Source organism: Heptranchias perlo, chromosome 4, assembly GCF_035084215.1.
Source record: "Heptranchias perlo isolate sHepPer1 chromosome 4, sHepPer1.hap1, whole genome shotgun sequence".
In the NCBI taxonomy this organism is placed as follows: Eukaryota; Metazoa; Chordata; class Chondrichthyes; order Hexanchiformes; family Hexanchidae; genus Heptranchias; species Heptranchias perlo.
The window spans coordinates 88,587,453-88,606,937 of NC_090328.1; the positions used below are offsets into that span (position 1 = coordinate 88,587,453).

Below are 19,485 nucleotides of genomic sequence, written 5' to 3' on the forward strand. Positions count from 1 at the left end.
AGAAGTTCTTAGCATAGCAAAGATTGAGCAGTAATTAACAAGGAATCAATCTTATATTTTGAGAACTTCACATCAAGCTGGCAGCCAGTACAGTGAACTATGTTACATTTTGCCTTCTCCTCCAATGTTACATAATAAAAAGATAAATCAAACTTTTTACATCAAGTAACAATGATTCTACCTGTTTGAAGTTCACTCACAAATCATCTTAATATTTCTGATCAATGTACAGCGATTCTAGATGATTGTAAACTTATTAAACAGATCTGGTGTACAAGAAGAAACTTTCTTCGTGTTTTATCCCTTTTAAATATAGAAATAAAATATGCATAAAGTTGCATCTTGTACACCAGATTTTTGAACAGGTGTTATGTATAGAAGTTTTACTAGGAAAAACAATATTGAAATAAGGATGTAATCTATTTACTTGATTTTACCTTAAGTTACAAGATAGACAACACTGCAATATTAACAAGGAGTAACATCAGGGGAAAAATCAAGAATGGTTCACTTTGTGAAACTAATTGGCCATTTGGGTACAAAGCAATATTACTGAGTCTATAACTTTTTAAAATGTATAGTTTTATTGTTGGGAAAGTTATTCTTGACATCTGTAATGAACAACAAGGAAATATATCATCCACGGAACTATTCCTAGTTGTTGCTTCCTTCCCTATCAATTGAGAACTACATAATCCAATTGTGAGGCACAGCTGATCTTTTGAGGGACCAATAACCAGTGTGGGTTTATCACAAGAAAATGATCAGTGGTCAGTAACTGTGTTAGTTAATGCATATCATCATATGTTTGTATGTGTGCATGAACAACATGATTCAAGTTGAAAATCATCAAACTCAATTTTCATGCGATCCGCATCAATTAAGCCAAACTAGGAATTGAATACAGGTCATGGTGGCAGAAAAAGCAATAACATGGAGCTAACAAGCCACCTGAGCACAAGGCTGTCAAATTATTTATTGTCTGGACAAACAGTGTATATAGAAAGCTAAATTCAGGAGTTCAATTTTCAGTTCTGTCTGCCAAATTTGCTAAGCCACTGTTGAAAATTTATTTCATGTCTCCTGGAGTTAAACTCTCAATATAACAACTATGAGTTTTTTTCATTTTCTTTTGGCTCATTTAGTCCTCTATCCTTGCTGTCAGTGCTTTAAGGATCCAATGACTTCTCCTCTACTGACTCTAATAATAGTCTCAGTTTAAATGTCAAGGGTGAGCTCAGTATGCTTCTTCAAATTACACTTCTTGTTCTCTGCTCACATCTCATGATGCACTGGAGCTAAACCTATTTGGGAAAGTGCATAAAATTCTCCAGCTTCTAACACTATTCTTCCAGACTTTAATGTTGCACAAATTGTTCTATACAGAAATGACTTTATTAGATTAGCAATGGGAATTCATATGCTATAGATGCACTAACACTAAATCCATTCACTGGGCAATATCATGCAAAACAGTCTTATTAAGATAGTTTACTATCATGCCTTTCAGTGGTAACACCAGGATGAAATGTCATCGTATTTTTATCCGTTATCTGTGATGTTTGGAAAATTCAGCATTTTTGCAAGATTGTGTTGAAGTTTGGATATTCAGATGCTTGTCTGATTATGCTCCCGTGAAGTGCTTTGAACGTTTTACTACGTTAAAGGTGCTATATAGTTGCAAGTTGTTGTTTGTATCAAGTCAATCATAACCTGCTGCTTGTGCGACATCCAGTATTGGATGAGCAGAAATTTCCTCCAACTAAATATTGGGGAGACCACTGTCTTCGGTCCCTGCCACAAACTCTGTTCCCTAGCCACCGACACCATCCCTCTCCCTAGCCACTATCTGAGGCTGAACCAGACCATTCTCAACCTTGGCATCCTGAGCTGAGCTCCCAACTCCATATCCTCTCCATCCCCAAGACGGCCTACTTCCACCTCCATAACATAGCCCTTCTCTGCCTCTGCCTCAGCTCATCTGCTTCTGAAACCCTCATTCATACCTTTGTTACCTCTAGACTTGACTATTCCAACGCTCTCCTGGCTGGCCTCCCACCTTGCACCCTTTGTAAACTTGAGCTCATCCAAAACTCTGCTGCCCCTATCCTAACTCGCACCAAGTCCTGTTCACCCATCATCCCTGTGCTCGCTGACCTACATTGGTTCCTGGTCCAGTAATGGCTTGATTTTAAAATTCTCATCCTTGTTTTCAAATCCCTCCATGGCCTCGCCCCTCCCTATCTCTGTAACCTCCTCCAGCTCTACAACCCTCCGAGATCTCTGCACTCCTCCAATTCTGGCCTCTTGCGTATCCTCAATTTTTTTTGCTCCATCATTGGCAGCCGTGCCTTCAGCTGCCTAGGCCCTAAGCTCTAGAATTCCTTTCCTAAATCGCTCTCCCTCTCTCTCCTTTAAGGCGCTCCTTAAAACCTCTCTCTTTGACCAAGCTTATGGTCACCTGTCCTAATATCTCCTCTGTGTCAAATTTTGTTCGATAAAGTGCCTTGGGATGTTTTAGTACGTTAAAGGCGTTACATAAATTCAGTTGTTGTTGTTGCATACAAATGTATATAAATAAATATCTTAAATTTCCCCATGCTGGTGGGGATTGTACCTAACGTGTAGGGGGACACTAAGAAATGTCTGGCAACTACTCCTCACGGTTGTCTATAGCAAAATTTTCGAAGGAAGAAATGGACATTATATAGAAATTACAACACAGAAACAGCCTATTCGGCTCAACCAGTCCTTGTTGGTGTTTATCCTCCACACGATCATCTAATCCCATTTCCCTTTATCCCCCTCAACCACGTATCTAATCTATTCTTAAATGCTGACATATTCGCTGCCTCGATCACTAACTCTGTTAGTGCATTCCATAGCCTCACAAACCTGTGTAAAGAGGTTTCCCTTGCACTCGGTCCTATATTTAATCTTACATCTATTGTCCACGCATTCTACACCCCTCAACCACTGGAAACAGTCAGTTTCTATCTACTCTTTCAAATCTTATCATAATTTTAAACACCTCTATCAAATTATTCCCTAATCTCCTCTGTTCGAACAAAAGAACAGCTACAGTTCTTCAAGTCTTTCTTCATCTTTATATTCCTTCATACCAGACAGCATCCTGGTGAATTTGCATTGTTTCCTCCATTATTCAACGTCATTCATAGTGTGAAGTCCAAAACTGCATAGTGCTCCAACTGTGATATTATTAAGGTTTTATATAAATTCACCATTACATGTCAATCCTTTAATATTCTATACCTCTTGTTATTAGATTTTTTTTAATGGTCTCATCCAGTTGAGGTGCTCCTTTTAATGTCTTGTGAACCTCAACCGCCAAATCCCTCTGCTCTTCCACATTACCTAGCCTTCCTCCATTCAAAGTATAATTATTAGCTTTATTTCTTTTACTTAACTTACTCACACTTAACGGCATTGAATTCCATCTACCAATTTTTTTTGCTCATTCCACTATCTTATCAATATCCCTTACAGCTTTCTTTGGTCTTCAGAATTGTTTACTAAGTCTTCAATTTTAGTATTGCCTGCAAATTTGACACCGTCCTTTCTAGCCTTGTATCCAAATCATTGATGTACACAGTAAACAGAAGCAGTCCAAGAACAGAACCCAGTGGGACACTACTACCCACTTCCATTCACTGAGAAACTGTCCTTAACTCCTACACTCTGTTTCCTCCTTTCTGACCAGTTTTAATCCAATTTCTTCCCTTCCCCTAATTTATTACCCTTAATCTTCTCCAATAGTCTCCTGGTGGTACCTTGTCAAAGGCTTTCGGTAAGTCCACGCATGCCACATCCACTGCCTTTCCCCCATCCACCTCCTCAAAGAACTTTATCAGGCTTGTCAAGCACGATCTTCCTTTCTGAAATCCATGTTGGCTGCTCCTCCTTGTTTTCTCTTCATATAGATATTTAGTAATTTCATCTTTAATTAGAGAATTTTCTCCACCACAGATGTTCAGTGAACAGGCCTGTAATTATCTGGGTTAGCGCTCCCCTTTTGATAATGGATCCCCCCCCGCCCTAGCCCTGAATTCGCATCTTTCTCTAGTTTCTCTCCTGTCTCCCCTCATACCCTCTCCGAGCACATCTTGATCATGAGGCCCACCTCCTGCTCCTTCGACCCTATTCCACTAAACTGCTGACCACTCAACTTCCCTTCCTGGCCCCCATGTTGGCTGATATTGTTAACGATTCCCTCTCCTCAGGTACTGTACCCCTCCCCTTCAAATCTGCCATCATCACACCTCTCCTAAAAAAAAAACCACCCTTGAACCCTCTGTCGTTGCAAACTACCACCCCATCTCCAACCCCCTTTTCCTCTCCAAAGTCCTTGAACGTGTTGTTGCCTCCCAAATCCGTGCCCATTTTTCTCGCAACTCCATGTTTGAATTCCTCCAATCAGGTTTCCGCCCCTGCCACAGTACTGAAACAGCCCTTATCAATGTCACAAATGACATCCTATGTGACTGTGATAATGGTAACTATCTCTTCTCAACCTGTCTGCAGCCTTTTACATGGTTGACCATACCATCCTCCTCCAATGCCTATCTTCCGTCGTCCAGCTGGGTGGGACTGCGCTCGTCTGCATTCTTATCATTCCATTCTTATCTATCCAGTCGTAGCCAGAGAATCACCTGCAATGGCTTCTCTTCCCGCTCCCGCACCGTTATCTCTGGAGTCCCCCAAGGATCTATCCTTAGCCCCCTCCTATTTCTCATCTACATGCTGCCCCTTGGTGACATCATCCAAAAACACAACGTCAGATTCCACATGTACACTGACGACACCCAGCTCTACCTCACAACGACCTCCCTCGGCCCCTCCACTGTCTCTCATTTGTCACATTGGTTGTCTGATATCCAGTACTGGATGAGCAAAAATTTCCTTCAACTAAATATTGAGAAGACCAAAGCCGTTGTTTTTGGTCCCTGATCCAAATTTCGTTCCCTAGCCACTGACTCCATCCCCCTTCCTGACCACTGTCTGAGGCTGAACCAGACTGTTCGCAACCTTGACGTCCTATTTGACCCTGGGATGAACTTCCGACCACATATCCGTTGCATCACCAAGACTGCCTACTTCCACCTCCGTAGCATTACCCGTCTCCTCCCCTGCCTCAGCTCATCTTCTGCTGAAACCCTCATCCATGCCGTTGTTACCTCCAGACTGCACTATTACAATGCTCTCCTGGCTGGCCTCCCCTCTTCCACCGTCCATAAACTTGAGCTCTTCCAAAACTCGGCTGCCCGTATCCTAACTCGTACCAAGCCCCGTTCATCCATCACCCCTGTGCTCGCTGACCTACATTGGCTCCCGGTCCGGGAACGCCTTGATTTTAAAATTCTCATCCTTATTTTCAAATCCCTCCATGGCCTCACCCCTCCCTATCTCTGTAACCTCCTCCACCCCTACAACCCTCCAAGATCTCTGCGCTCCTCCAATTCTTGCCTCTTGCATATCCCCGATTTTAATTGCTCTACCATCCGCAGCCGTGCCTTCAGCTGCCCAGGCCCTAAGCTCTGGAATTCCCACCTTAAACCTCTCCGCCCCGCTACCTCTCTCTCCTCCTTTAAGATGCTCCTTAAAACCTATCTCTTTGACCAAGCTTTTGCTCACCTATCCTAATACCTCCTTATGTGGCTTGGTGTCAAATTTAGTTTGATAACGCTCCTGTGAAGTGCCTTGGGACCTTTTACAATGTTAAAGGTGCTATGTAAATACAAGTAGTTGTTGTTGTTATTATTATGTTGGCCACTGTCCAGTCCTCCAGCACACATTCACAATCAATAGAAACCTTAAATTGTAATTTCTGGGGCCTCCACTATTTCTTTCAAGCTAACACCGTAATCCGTTATCTCAGTCTTTTCCCTGTTTATAACTGGTTGATTTGATTTTCCTCCTCTTGTCCTTGTGTTCCTTCTGCATGCCAAATTGTTCTTTAATATTTGAACATTAACCTCATCTATTTCAACTTTTTCCAGTTGCTTTTTCTGGTCACTTCCATTTCCCCTACCTTCCTTCATTCCTGGCTTAACTTCACTTCCCTATTTACTTCACTGCCCTATTTATCCTTTTTGTCAGTAAAATAGCAGCCTTCCTGTTCAGATGTAGCCTATCCTTACGGAAAAATTCCCATCCTCCCCAGAACTGCCGATGCTCCATAAAACAGAAACCCTCTTCTACCCCCTTAGCCACATTTTGAGTGCCCTAATTTTCCGATCTTTTCCTATTCTAGCAGTTGGCTAGGACAGTAATCCAGAGATTATCACCCTTGAAATCCTGCTCCTAAACCTGCATCCTAATCTTCTCTTGCAGGACTTCAGGCCTTTCCTTTCCTGTACCGATGGCACCAACGATGACTGGCTGCTCTCCTTCCTCTTCCAAAATCTTTTCCAGTCATTCCAAAATGTTCCCTGGGAGGCAACAAAGAATCTGGGGCTCTCAGTCCGGACTGCAACAGGTAGCAGCCATCCCTCTAACTGTCGAGTCTCCTGTTGCTACTGTTTTCCTAACTGAGTTACTAATCTCTCTACCCCCCTCTTGAGCATCTCATGTTTTTTGATGCTATTATAATCCATTTGACAGTCCTGCCCAGAGTCCTGATCCTCCCCACAGGAAGCCAGTACTTCAAACCTGTTGGAGACATTCTGGCATTCCAGCTCTAACTTGTCCTTCCTTGCTTTCCCTGACCTGTAGCGTGGTGGGGGAATCCAGAACAAGAGGACATCATCTTCAAATTAGAGCTAAGCCATTTAGGAGTGAAATCAAGAAGCACTTCTTCACACAAAGGGTAGTGGAACTCTGAAACTAGCTTCCCCAAAATGCTGTTGATGCTGGGTTAATTGAAATTTTCAATACTGAGATCAATAGATTTCTGTCAGGGTATGAAGTGATATGGAACAAAGGCGGTATAAATGGAGTTGAGGTACAGATCAGCCATGAGGTAATTGAATGGAGGAACAGGCTTGAGGGGCTGAATAGCTACTCCTGTTCCTTTGTTTCTAACCTAATTTTGTGTTAACCCACAATTAATTTCAAAAATACAGAGCACTTAGAGCATCAAAGCTTAAGGGATCACACATCTACATTCTCGTTGATATGGAATAAGTTTCCTGCCCTTATAGAACAGCACATCCTCTGAGTTACATCGAGTCTACAGCACAGAAACAGGCCATTCGACACAACTGGTCTATGCCAGCGTTTATGCTCCACAGGAACCTCCTCCCTCCCTACTTCATCTAATCCTATCAGCATACTCCTCTGTTCTTTTCTCCCTTGGATGCTTATCTAGCTTCCCTTTAAATGTATTTATGATATTTGCCTCAACTACTCCTTGTGGTACTATGTTCTACATTCTTACCACTCTTTGGGTAAAGAAGTTTCTCCTGAATTCCCTATTGGATTTATTAGTGACTATCTTACATTGATGACCTCTAGTTTTAGACTCCCCCACAAGTGGAAACATTTTCTTTACGTCTACCCTATCAAATCCTTTCATTATCTTAAAGACCTCTTATCAACGCTCAGCCTTCTTTTTTCTAGAGAAAAGAGCCCCAGCCTGTTCAGCCTTTCCTGATAAATATAACCTCTCAGTTGTGGTGTCATCCTTGTGAATCATTTTTCCATCTTCTCCAGTGCCTCTATATCCTTTTTATAATGTGGAGAGCAGAACTGTGCACAGTATTCCAAGTGTGGTCCAATCAAGGTTCTGTACAAGTTTAACATAAGTTCCCTGCTTTTCAATTATATCCCTCTAGAAATGAACCCCAGTGCTTGGTTTGCCTTTTTTTGGCCTTATTAACCCACGTCGCTACTTTTAGTGATTTGTGTATCTGTACCCCCAGATCCCTTTGCTCCTCTAACCCATTTGGACTTTTATTATCCAAGCAGTATGTGGCCTCCTTATTTTTTTTTATTCGTTCATGGGAAGATGGTGGTGAGCCGCCTCCTTGAACCGCTGCAGTCCGTATGGTGAAGGTTCTCCCGCAGTGCTGTTAGGTAGGGAGTTCCAGGATTTTGACCCAGCGACAATGAAGGAACGGCGATATATTTCCAAGTGTGATGGTGTGTGACTTGGAGGGGAATGTGCAGGTGGTGTTGAACTAGAACTAGGGGGCATAATCTTAGAATAAGGGGCGGCTCTTTCAAAACTGAGATGAGGAGAAACTTCTTCACTCAGAGGGTAGTAGGTCTGTGGAATTTGCTGCCCCAGGAAGCTGTGGAAGCTACATCATTAAATAAATTTAAAACAGAAATAGACAGTTTCCTAGAAGTAAAGGGAATTAGGGGTTACGGGGAGCGGGCAGGAAATTGGACATGAATTTAGATTTGAGGTTAGGATCAGATCAGCCATGATCTTATTGAATGGTGGAGCAGGCTCGAGGGGCTGATTGGCCTACTCCTGCTCCTATTTCTTATGTTCTTATGTTGTTCCCATGTGCTTGCTGCTCTTGTCCTTCTAGGTGGTAGAGGTCGCGGGTTTGGCAGGTGCTGTCGAAGAAGCCTTGACATGTTGCTGCAGTGCATCCTGTGGATGGTACACACTGCAGCCACTGTGCGCCGGTGGTAAGGGAGTGAATGTTTAAGGAGGTGGATGGGGTACCAATCAAACGGGCTGCTTTGTCCTGGATGGTGTCGAGCTTCCTACCAAAATGCACCACTATATAGATAATATACTTATCTATATTGAAATTCATTTGCCAATTTTACACCTATTCTGCAAACTTATTAATGTCTTCTTGCATTTTGACACATTCTTCCTTTGTATTAACTACACCACCCCCCCCCCAATTAGGTGACATTTGCAAATTCTGAAATTGTACCTCCAATTCCTGAGTCCAAATCATTAATGTAAATTGTGAACAACAGTGGTCCCAGCACTGATCCCTGTGGAACACCACTTCCCACCTTTTGCCAGTCTGAGTAGCTACCCTTAACCGCTACTCTCTGTTTTCTGTTTTGTAGCTAGCTTGTTATCCATTCTGCTACTTGTCCCCTTACTTCACATGCTCTGACCTTAGTCATGAGTCTACAATGTGGTACCGTACTGAAGGCCTTTTGAAAATCCAAATATATTACACCTGCTAGTTTACCCTTGTCTACTCTTTCGGTTACTTCTTCAAAGAATTCAATAAGGTTGGTCAAGCATAACATTCCCTTCTGAAATCCGTGCTGACTACTCTTTTTATTATATTTGCAGTTTCTAGATGTTTTTCTATTATATCTTTGAGTAAAGATTCCAATATCTTTCCTATCACCGTGTTAAGCTAACTGGTCTATAGTTACCTGGACTTGTCCTATCTCCCTTTTTAAATATAGGAATAACATCAGCTGTCTGCCAGTCTTCTGGCACTATTCCCTTTCCTAATGAATTTACATATATATATATATATATATGTAATAGTGCCTCTGCTATCTCTTCCCTAACTTCTTTTAATACGTGTGGATGCAATCCACCTAGACCAGGGGTTATATCCTCCCTAAGTTTGGTTAGTTTATCAATTATCTCCTCCGAGTTAACACGAGCAGTGCCACAAGATACTTGCAAGTAATATACTGGCCCGTGCTAATATGGGCAATCGTCTGGGGAGCGGGGATGTATTCTGGCAGAAGCCTGCCGTTAGCTGCTGCCTCACAGGCACTGGGTAAAAAAATTATAAGGCCATATCAGCCATCTTTTTAAGGTCTTACTTGCAGCTTGTTCATTTCTTCGGGGGTCCAGGTGGGTACCCAAGCCTGAACCCTCAGGTGAATTCCATTTCCGCTGGCTGGGCAGCCAGTATGCCTCCCTTAACCTTGTGTGCTGGGAGTCCTCTCCTCTCCTGGCCACGTCCTCTCTGATGTAGGGAATCAGACAGAGGTTTCATCCAGGTACTGGTCACCCTGCTAGAGTGTCCAGTGCCAGGGCTATGGCAACAGAAGGGACAGATGAAGCAACTTCCTCTTAGAATGAGCCCACATCCATTCAAACCACCTGCCCCCTCAAAAGATTTAAGGATTATTAGTTAGTGGGCAGGCGCTGGCATCCACTGTCTTCTTGCACATTAGGAAAATTGTCCATATAGAATATAATAAGCAAAACTGATTTTAGATTAGAATTTTTTTTGCATTGTATGCGTTTATATATATATGCACGTCAGCACTAAATTTAATATCTATGACAAGGTCAAATCTGATAGGAACATCAGAAGATAGGAACAGGAGTAGGCCATTTAGCCCCTTGAGTCTGTTCCGCCATTCCATGAGATCATGGCTGATCTATGACCTAACTCCTTATACCCACCTTAGCCCCATATCCCTTAATACCTTTGATTAACAAAAATCTATCAATCTCAGATTTAAAATTAACAATTGAGCTCGCATCAACTGCCGTTTGCGGAAGAGAGTTCCAAACTTCTACCACCCTTTGCATGTAGGAGTGTTTCCTAGCTTCAATCCTGAAAGTCCTGGATCTAATTTTTAGGCGACATCCCCGAGGCTTTGACTCCCCAACCAGTGGAAATAGTTTCTCTCTATCTACCCAATCAGCTCCCCTTAATATCTTGAAAACTTCAGTCAAATCACCCCTTAATCTTCTAAATTCCATGGAATGCAACCCTAGTTTGTGTAATCTCTTCTCATAATTTAAACCTTGGAGTCCAGGTATTATTCTAGTAAAACTACACTGCACTCCCTCCAAGGCCAATATATCCTTCCTAAGGTGCGGTGCCCAGAACTGAACACAGTACTCCAGGTGTGGTTTAACCAAGGCTTTGTATAGCTGTAGCATAACTTCTACCTCCTTGTATTCCATTCCTCTACATATAAAGGCCAGCATTCCACTAGCCTTTTTGATTATTTTCTGTATCTGTCCATGACACTTTAATGATCTATGCACATGGACCCCTAAGTCTCTTTGGACCTCCACTGTTTTGAACTTTTCACCATTTAGAAAGTACTCTGATCTATCCTTTTTAGGTTCAAAGCGGATGACCTCACACTTGCCAAATTGAAATTGATTTGCCGCAGTTTTGTCCATCACTTAATCTATTAATATCTCTGTAATTTTATGCTTCCATCTACACTGCTTACAATGCTGCCTATCTTTGTGTCATTGGCAAACTTGGATATGTGGCTCTCTCTCCTGTCATCTAAGTCGTTAATAAATACAGTGTATAGTTGAGGCCCCAACACAGATCCCTGTGGGACACCACTAATCACATCCTGCCAATTTGAGTACCTGCCCATTATCCCTACTCTCTTGCCGCTCAGCCAATTTCCTAACCAGGTCAACAATTTGCCCTCAATTCCATGAGCTTCAACTTTAACTAACAGTCTCTTACGAGGGACTTTATCTTTAAGCACTGCAATGCAACCAGTTTTACTATATATTCTACTTGCTTAAAAACAGTTGTTTGTTTAGTCAAGAGAATGATCAGAGCAACAAAAGCAGATTTTTAATCAATCCACTGAAGTCTCTACTGTTCAACCTCAGTTACTGAGTTGTTGATTAATGTGGTGCCCTGTATCTAGAAAGCAAGCTGGTTCACGAGGTGCCATAAACACTTGGAGCAGAGTACATTAATCAAGGTTGATTAATTACTAATCAGCTAACACTTCATACTTTTATATGCATCTTGAAGAAATGATTTTTTTTCAGGTATTATTTTTGGAAGTTTTGTTTTGCTTTGGGAGAGGGCTGAAAGGATAAAATAAATTTTCATTTTGTACCTTAAGAGCAAGAGGATAACTAAGGAAAGAGTAGGGCCTATTAGAGACCAAAAGGGTAACCTATGTGTGGAAGCAGAAGATGTTGGTATGGTTCTTAATGAATACTTTGTGTCTGTCTTCACAAAAGAGAGGGACGATGCAGACATTGTAGTTAAGGAGGAGGAGTGTGAAATATTGGATGGGATACACTTAGTGAGAGAGGAAGTATTAAGAGGATTAGCATCTTTGAACGTAGATAAATCACCAGAGCTGGATGAAATGTATCCTAGACTGTTAAAAGAAGCAAGGGAGGAAACAGCGGAGGCTCTGATCATCACTTTCCAGTCTTCACTGGATACAGGCATGGTGCCGGAGGATAGGAGGACTGCTAACGTTGTACCGTTGTTTAAAAAGGGAGCGAGGGATAGACCAAGTAATTACAGGCCACTCAGTCTAACCTCGGTGGTGGGCAAATTATTGGAATCAATTCTGAGGGACAGGATAAACTGTCACTTAGAAAGGCACGGTGTAATCATGGACAGTCAGCATGGATTTGTTAAGGGAAGGTCGTGTCTGACTAACTTGATTGAATTTTTTGAGGAGGTAACAAGGAGTGTCGATGAGGGTAGTGCATTTGATGTAGCCTACATGGATTTTAGCAAGGCTTTTGACAAGGTCCCACATGGCAGACTGGTCAAAAAAGTACAAGCCCATGGGATCCAAGGGAGAGTGGCAAGTTGGATCCAAAATTGGCTCAGTGGCAGGAAGCAAAGGGTAATGATCGACAGGTGTTTTTGTGACTGGAAGGCTTTTTCCAGTGGGGTTCCACAGGGCTCAGTACTAGGTCCCTTGCTTTTTGTGATATATATCAATGATTTAGACATAAATGTAGAGGGCATGATTAAGAAGTTTGCAGGTGATACAAAAATTGGCAGTGTGGTTGATAGTGTGGAGGAAAGCTATAGACTGCAGGAAGATATCAATGGACTGGTCAGGTGGGCAGAAAAGTAGCAAATGGAATTCAATCCGGAGAAGTGTGAGGTAATGCATTTGGGGAAGGCAAACAAAGGCAAGGGAGTATACAATAAATGGGAGGATACTGAAAAGTGTAGAGGAAGTGAGGGACCTTGGAGTGCATGTCCACAGATCCCTGAAAGTAGAAGGATAGGTAGAAAAGGTGCTTAAGAAGGCATGTGGAATACTTTCCTTTATTAGCCGAGACATAGAGTACAAGAGAAGGGAGGTTATGCTGGAATTGTGTAAAACACTGGTTAGGCCACAGCTAGAGTACTGTGCACAATTCTGGTCACCACATTACAGGAAGGATGTAATTGAACTAGAGAGGGTACAGAGGAGATTTATGAGGACGTTACCAGGACTGGAGAATTTTAGCTAAGGGAAAGGTTGGATAGGCTGGGGTTGTTCTCTTTGGAACAGAGGAGGCTGAGGGGTGATTTCATTGAGGTGTACAAAATTATGAGGGGCCTAGATAGAGTGGATAGGAATGACCTTAGCAGAGAGGTCACTAACCAGGGGGCATAGATTTAAAGTGATTGGTGGAAGGATTAGAGGGGAGCTGCGGAAAAGCTTTTTCACCCAGAGGGTGGTGGGGGTCTGGAACTCACTGCCTGAAAGGGTGGTAGAGGCAGAAACCCTCAACTCATTGAAAAAGTACCTGGATGTGCACTTGAAGTGCCGTGACCTACAAGGCTACCGATCAAATGCTGGAAAATGGTATTAGGCTGGGTGACTCATTTTCAGCCGGCGCGGACATGGTGGGCTGAATGGCCTCCTTCTGTGCCCTAAATTTTCTATGATTCTACCTAAAATACACAATAAAATTAAATGAAAAACGTCAAATTATTGAATTTTCAGATGTTTCCACTTTTTACCAAGTTCTCTGCTTAAATTGACACCTGTGGGAAAAATTGGAAATGCTGAGCACTCATCTGTTTTATGTCATCACCCGAGTACATGTTAATTGTATCCATATGATATATATCAATTAGTATTAATTGTATTCAGGTGGTGCATATCAATTGGGGACTCTTGTATCCATTTATATGACAGCTTATCCAGTGGGTGCATGGTGGGTAATGTGGCTCTCTGTGAATAAAGACTTGGAAGCAACTGAAGGCCAGACTCTAGTATTCTATCCTTCAGTACCTGGCTATCCAATTTATTACAGTACATACCAGGTAAACATAGCTGGAAACTGTGTGCATATACACAGGCATTCCTTGAATTTCTTAAAATTATCTGTATACAATACATGCTGGACAAAACATTTCTGATAATAAACTGCAGGTATATCTTTCCTTTTTTGTGAACCTTTTTGCTGAAGGTGAGAAACATCAGTATACATGGTACACATCTCCATTTTTTTGCAATATCATCAAATCCTCTTAACACAGCACAAACTCTCAGCACAGCACAAGCAGAGTTCCCTCCACTATGTGTCACCAATATCGCTTAATCCCTTCCTCAGAGGAATACCCCTGTAGATATTTTCATTTTCTACACCAGCCATCTTTAAAACTTCTCTGGCTGAAATTAAGAACTAAAGGCTCTCCTGACAGATAAACTTGCTGAGCCACAAGTAATGGAAACATATTAGTTCTACCAAAGAGCCGGCACAAGCACGATGGGCCGAATGGCATCCTTGCATCCTTCTGTGCTGTATCCTATGATATTAAGCAAATACATTTCTTTTGGAAATAACACAATGGCTATCTCACCCCCTCCCAAATTTACCTACACTGCAAAAAGTGCACTATTTAAAATAATTACTTATGTGGCAATTGCAGAGATTGCCTCAAATAGAAGAAAAAAGGAAGTAATGGAAAGAAAGAAATTGCATTTATACAGCTCCTTGTCACATCCTCAGAATATCCAATAGCACTTTATAACCAATGGATTACCTTTTGAAGTGCACTCACTGTTGTTACATAGGCAAGAGTAGTAGATCATCTCCTTACTATATTAATATTGGTGTTACAGGTTTTGGTTATTTAAGGATCCCAAATTATTACAGGAATCAAAATGTGATTATCCAAATCTACATATATTTTACTAAAATCTTGTGTATGTGTGCACTTCCTGCCAAACTATTGTTATGATTTTTGGTCACACTTTCATGTCAACATTTAACACTGAAACTGTGAATTAAACATTTAGAATATAAATTCTGTTTGTTAACACCTTTCTAACAATGTACTTGCAGGCCCTCACCAGTAGGCGGGGCTATGGAGAGACTCAAGTCTCTCTTCCGACTCTGTCATCAATTTATATATATAAAAAAAACTTATTGGGGAGGCGGGGTGGGGGGGGATGGATGGGAGGGGGAAGACATGCCCCAGCATAAGTGCCAAGATGCGCCTGCCTGTGACCTCTGTCGCTCAACCCACCAAACTTCAATGGGTCAGGGGGAGTTCCCATGATTTAAATGCCTTCACCAGAAAAGTCTGGCCAAAGAATCCTAGGCCAGCGGAGGAGGGGCAGAAGGTGATGCTGTGTCTACCTCCGGAAACATCTTCTGGCTGTAAGGGGGCCATCATAAAATGGTGAAAAAAAATTAATCATATCTGGGCCCCAGCTGGCCCCACTTCTGCTTGGTCTACACAGGCATGCTGTCCCACTGAAGGTCCAAGGTGCAGGAACCCTTAACACAGGGATTCTCTGCCCAACCCCATCTTCCCCTTATGACCATAGTCATTTTTGGGGTGAGTAGAGACTCCACCCCCAACAAACCATTGAAGAATCTTCGACGCAAGTTTATCAATGTTGATTTTTGGATAGAAGTAGTTTATTGCACAGACAGAAGTGTAATCTTTGAGACATTAAATTGAGGGGTTCTGCTGAGGTGGATATAAAACATCCCATGGCACCATTCAAAGAAGAACAGGGCAGTTCCTTTGGTGTCCTGGCCAATACTCATCCCTCAACCACCACCACCAAAAACAGATTATCTGGTTATTCATCTCTTTGCTGTTTGTGGGAACGCATTGTGCACAAATTGGTTGCCTCGATTTCCTACATAATAACAGTTACTACACTTCAAAAGTACTTCATTGGCAGTGAAGTGCTTTGGGATGCAGTGAGGTTTTGAAAGGTGCTATATAAAGCTGTTCCAGTACAGCTACAACACTGGCATCTACCCGACAATGTGGTAAATTGCCCAGGTATGTCCTGTCCACAAAAAGCAGGACAAATCCAATCCGGCCAATTACCGCCCCATCAGTCTACTCTCAATCAGCAGCAAAGTGATGGAAGGTGTCGTCGACAGTGCTATCAAGCGGCACTTACTCACCAATAACCTGCTCACCGATGCTCAGTTTGGATTCCGCCAGGACCACTCAGCTCCAGACCTCATTACAGCCTTGGTCCAAACATGGACAAAAGAGCTGAATTCCAGAGGTGAGGTGAGAGTGACTGCCCTTGACATCAAGGCAGCATTTGACCGAGTGTGGCACCAAGGAGCCCTAGGAAAATTGAAGTCAATGGGAATCAGGGGGAAAACTCTCCAGTGGCTGGAGTCATACCTGGCACAAAGGAAGATGGTAGTGGTTGTTGGAGGCCAATCATCTCAGCCCCAGGACATTGCTGCAGGAGTTCCTCAGGGCAGTGTCCTAGGCCCAACCATCTTCAGCTGCTTCATCAATGACCTTCCCTCCATCATAAGGTCAGAAATGGGGATGTTCGCTGATGACTGCACAGTATTCAGTTCCATTCGCAACCCCTCAAATAATGAAGCAGTCCGAGCCTGCATGCAGCAAGACCTGGACAACATCCAGGCTTGGGCTCATAAGTGGCAAGTAACATTCGTGCCAGATAAGTGCCAGGCAATGACCATCTCCAACAAGAGAGAGTCTAACCACCTCCCCTTGACATTCAATGGCATTACCATCGCCGAATCCCCCACCATCAACATCCTGGGGGTCGCCATTGATCAGAAACTTAACTGGACCAGCCATATAAATACTGTGGCTACAAGAGCAGGTCAGAGGCTGGGTATTCTGCGGCGAGTGACTCACCTCCTGACTCCCTAAAGCCTTTCCACCATCTACAAGGCACAAGTCAGGAGTGTGATGGAATACTCTCCACTTGCTTGGATGAGTGCAGCTCCAACAACTCTCAAGAAGCTCGACACCATCCAAGATAAAGCAGCCGCTTGATTGGCACCCCATCCACCACCCTAAACATTCACTCCCTTCACCACCGGTGCACTGTGGCTGCAGTGTGTACCATCCACAGGATGCACTGCAGCAACTCGCCAAGGCTTCTTTGACAGCACCTCCCAAACCCGCAACCTCTACCACCTAGAAGGACAAGAGCAGCAGGCACATGGGAACAACACCACCTGCACGTTCCCCTCCAAGTCACACACCATCCTGACTTGGAAATATATCACTGTTCCTTCATTGTCGCTGGGTCAAAATTCTGGAACTCCCTTCCTAACAGCGCTGTGGGAGAACTGTCACCACATGGACTGCAGCGGTTCAAGAAGGCGGCTCACCACCACCTTCTCGAGGGCAATTAGGGATGGGCAATAAATGCTGGCCTCGCCAGTGACGCCCACATCCCATGAACGAATAAAAAAATATAAATGCAAATTCTTTATTTGTATTAGAAATTTTCTAAGAGGTGCTAGTCACTCCCATAAGCAGTCTTAATGTCTTAGGTTTAGGGGTGTGTCCGCATTTCCACAATATTTATCTACACAATAGCATAACCCAGGGTGCAACAATAGTACCCCCTTGTGATCTGAATTGAATATTTATGTCTTTTGCACATGCTCCCACGGGCACCACTCCAACCTTTTCAAAGAAAACACTTTCTAAGATGAGGCCAAATACGAATCGTAAAGCTGTTTTATTTCTCAGTAAGTGAAAATACAGAGCAACAATTATGATTGGACCCTAGTGCGTGCAATAATACAAAATAAAGAACAGGCTATGCTTCTCCACATCAGCAGGTTGTTTTGCTTGACTTACAACAAAATACTGACTTCCAACTGTCTTGCTGAGTCTGGCAAAAGTTTGCTCTCGCAGTTTTCAGTTTAAAAAAACTGATCATCAGTGAGTTTCTGTCTCCCTGTGTTCACAACCTGAGAGGAGAGCCTATACCAGACATCCCCTGGTGAGTATCCAGATGTTTATTGATTACCGAGACTGGCTTATTGTTTTCAATCTTCGATGCGTAGCCCATTAGCCTGTAAAAACCTTTTGTCTCAGCTTTTTTAATAAACTTGTGTGAATGCACTTTGCTTTAAAACCCACCATATAAATGTAACTCTTTTCCCAAATCCTTTCTATGGAAAAATGATCCAAAAATCATTGAAGTGTGATACTGTCCTTGAGCAATAAACAGGCTTTGACTTTGATCTTTTGCAGCAATTTTTTTTGTGTGGGGGGGGTGGCGCTCAGTGTTTTTAACCTGTTTAATATGAATGGATAAACACCGTTATTTGAATGCATTAAGAGTTTGCACAGTGCTATCACACAGCATGATTTCTAGGCTAACATGATCAGGTCCTGAAATGAAACATAAATGTCCTCTAACAGTATAGCAACCTGTGTTAATAATTATGATCTGTTTTAATCATTGTGACTTTTAAAACCCTTTATGAATGTCTAGAACCAAACAATTGACTGGAACTGAATACTGCAACACAACAATATAGTAACTGCTTACAGTAACTGGAATTTGGACACAACGTCCCAAAATAGTTGAGATATATGATCAGCTAATCTGTTTTAGTGGTGTTAGTTGAAGAATAAATGTTGGCCAGGGCACCAGGAGAACTCACCTGTTCTTGTCGAATAGTGCCATTGAATCTTTTATGTCCACCTCAGCAAGGGCCCTCAGTTTAATGTCTCATCTGAAAGACAGCAATCCCTCAGTACTGCACTAAAGTGGCAGCCTAGGTTATGTGCTTAAGTCCCCGAAATAAAGTTAAAACCTACAACCTTCTGACTGAGAGGTAAGAGTGCTATCACTGAGCCAAGGCTGACATTTACACTTGCATTTTGGAGACATGAGTTACATCTTCTTAGTATCAACTGATGAATTGTTTTCCATACCTTTACCTTCCTAGTGAGCAATTCTATGCAGACCTTCTCCACAATATTCTTCGCCAACTCTATGGCTATTAAGAGGGTCTACTGTAGTTAAATTGTACTGGGTTGCTGTGCCTTATACTGAGACATTCTGTAGTTTATCAGTTTTCTTTCCTATTTTCCTTCTCCTAATTGATTTTATTATTTGATTTTTGGAGCGCAACCGCAACCGGCTCCAACGTGCCCTCTTCCGGGTTTAACCCAGGCGCGTTTGGATGTGTGCGAGTAACCTACTCACCGCTGTGAGGACTTTAATTAGGTCAGGCGGGCGGGTATTTATAGCATCAATTAACGTCCTAGTGAGATGTTAAGTAGGTCTTCTTAAATTGAAGTTGACTGAACTTTAAATTTAACGCCTCCAGTGTGGGTTTGCCGGGGCTCGTGAATCTCGCCAGTGAATAGGAGGCAAGAAGGGCCGGATCCATGAGGTGAGTGCCTTTATTTCACTGCTTGTGAGCCAGGTGGAGCAGGAGTGTTTCCTCCAGCCCAAGAAGCTCACCTGCTGCGATTGGACCCCCGCGATCGGCCAACCCCTCCCCCAATGGCCGAGACCCCGCCTGATGGCCAACTTCTCACCTCCCTGATGGTCAGCTTCTCACTTCACCCCCCCACCCAACATCCAGCCCCCAAAGATCCTGATCTC

At 42.8% G+C, this 19,485-nt stretch overlaps 1 protein-coding gene across 1 annotated transcript in view; it reads right to left on the reverse strand.

Moving 5' to 3' along the window:
- Positions 1-19,485, reverse strand: part of rfx3 (regulatory factor X, 3 (influences HLA class II expression)) — a 371,090-nt gene that overhangs the window by 126,010 nt on the left and 225,595 nt on the right. The window lies entirely within an intron of this gene.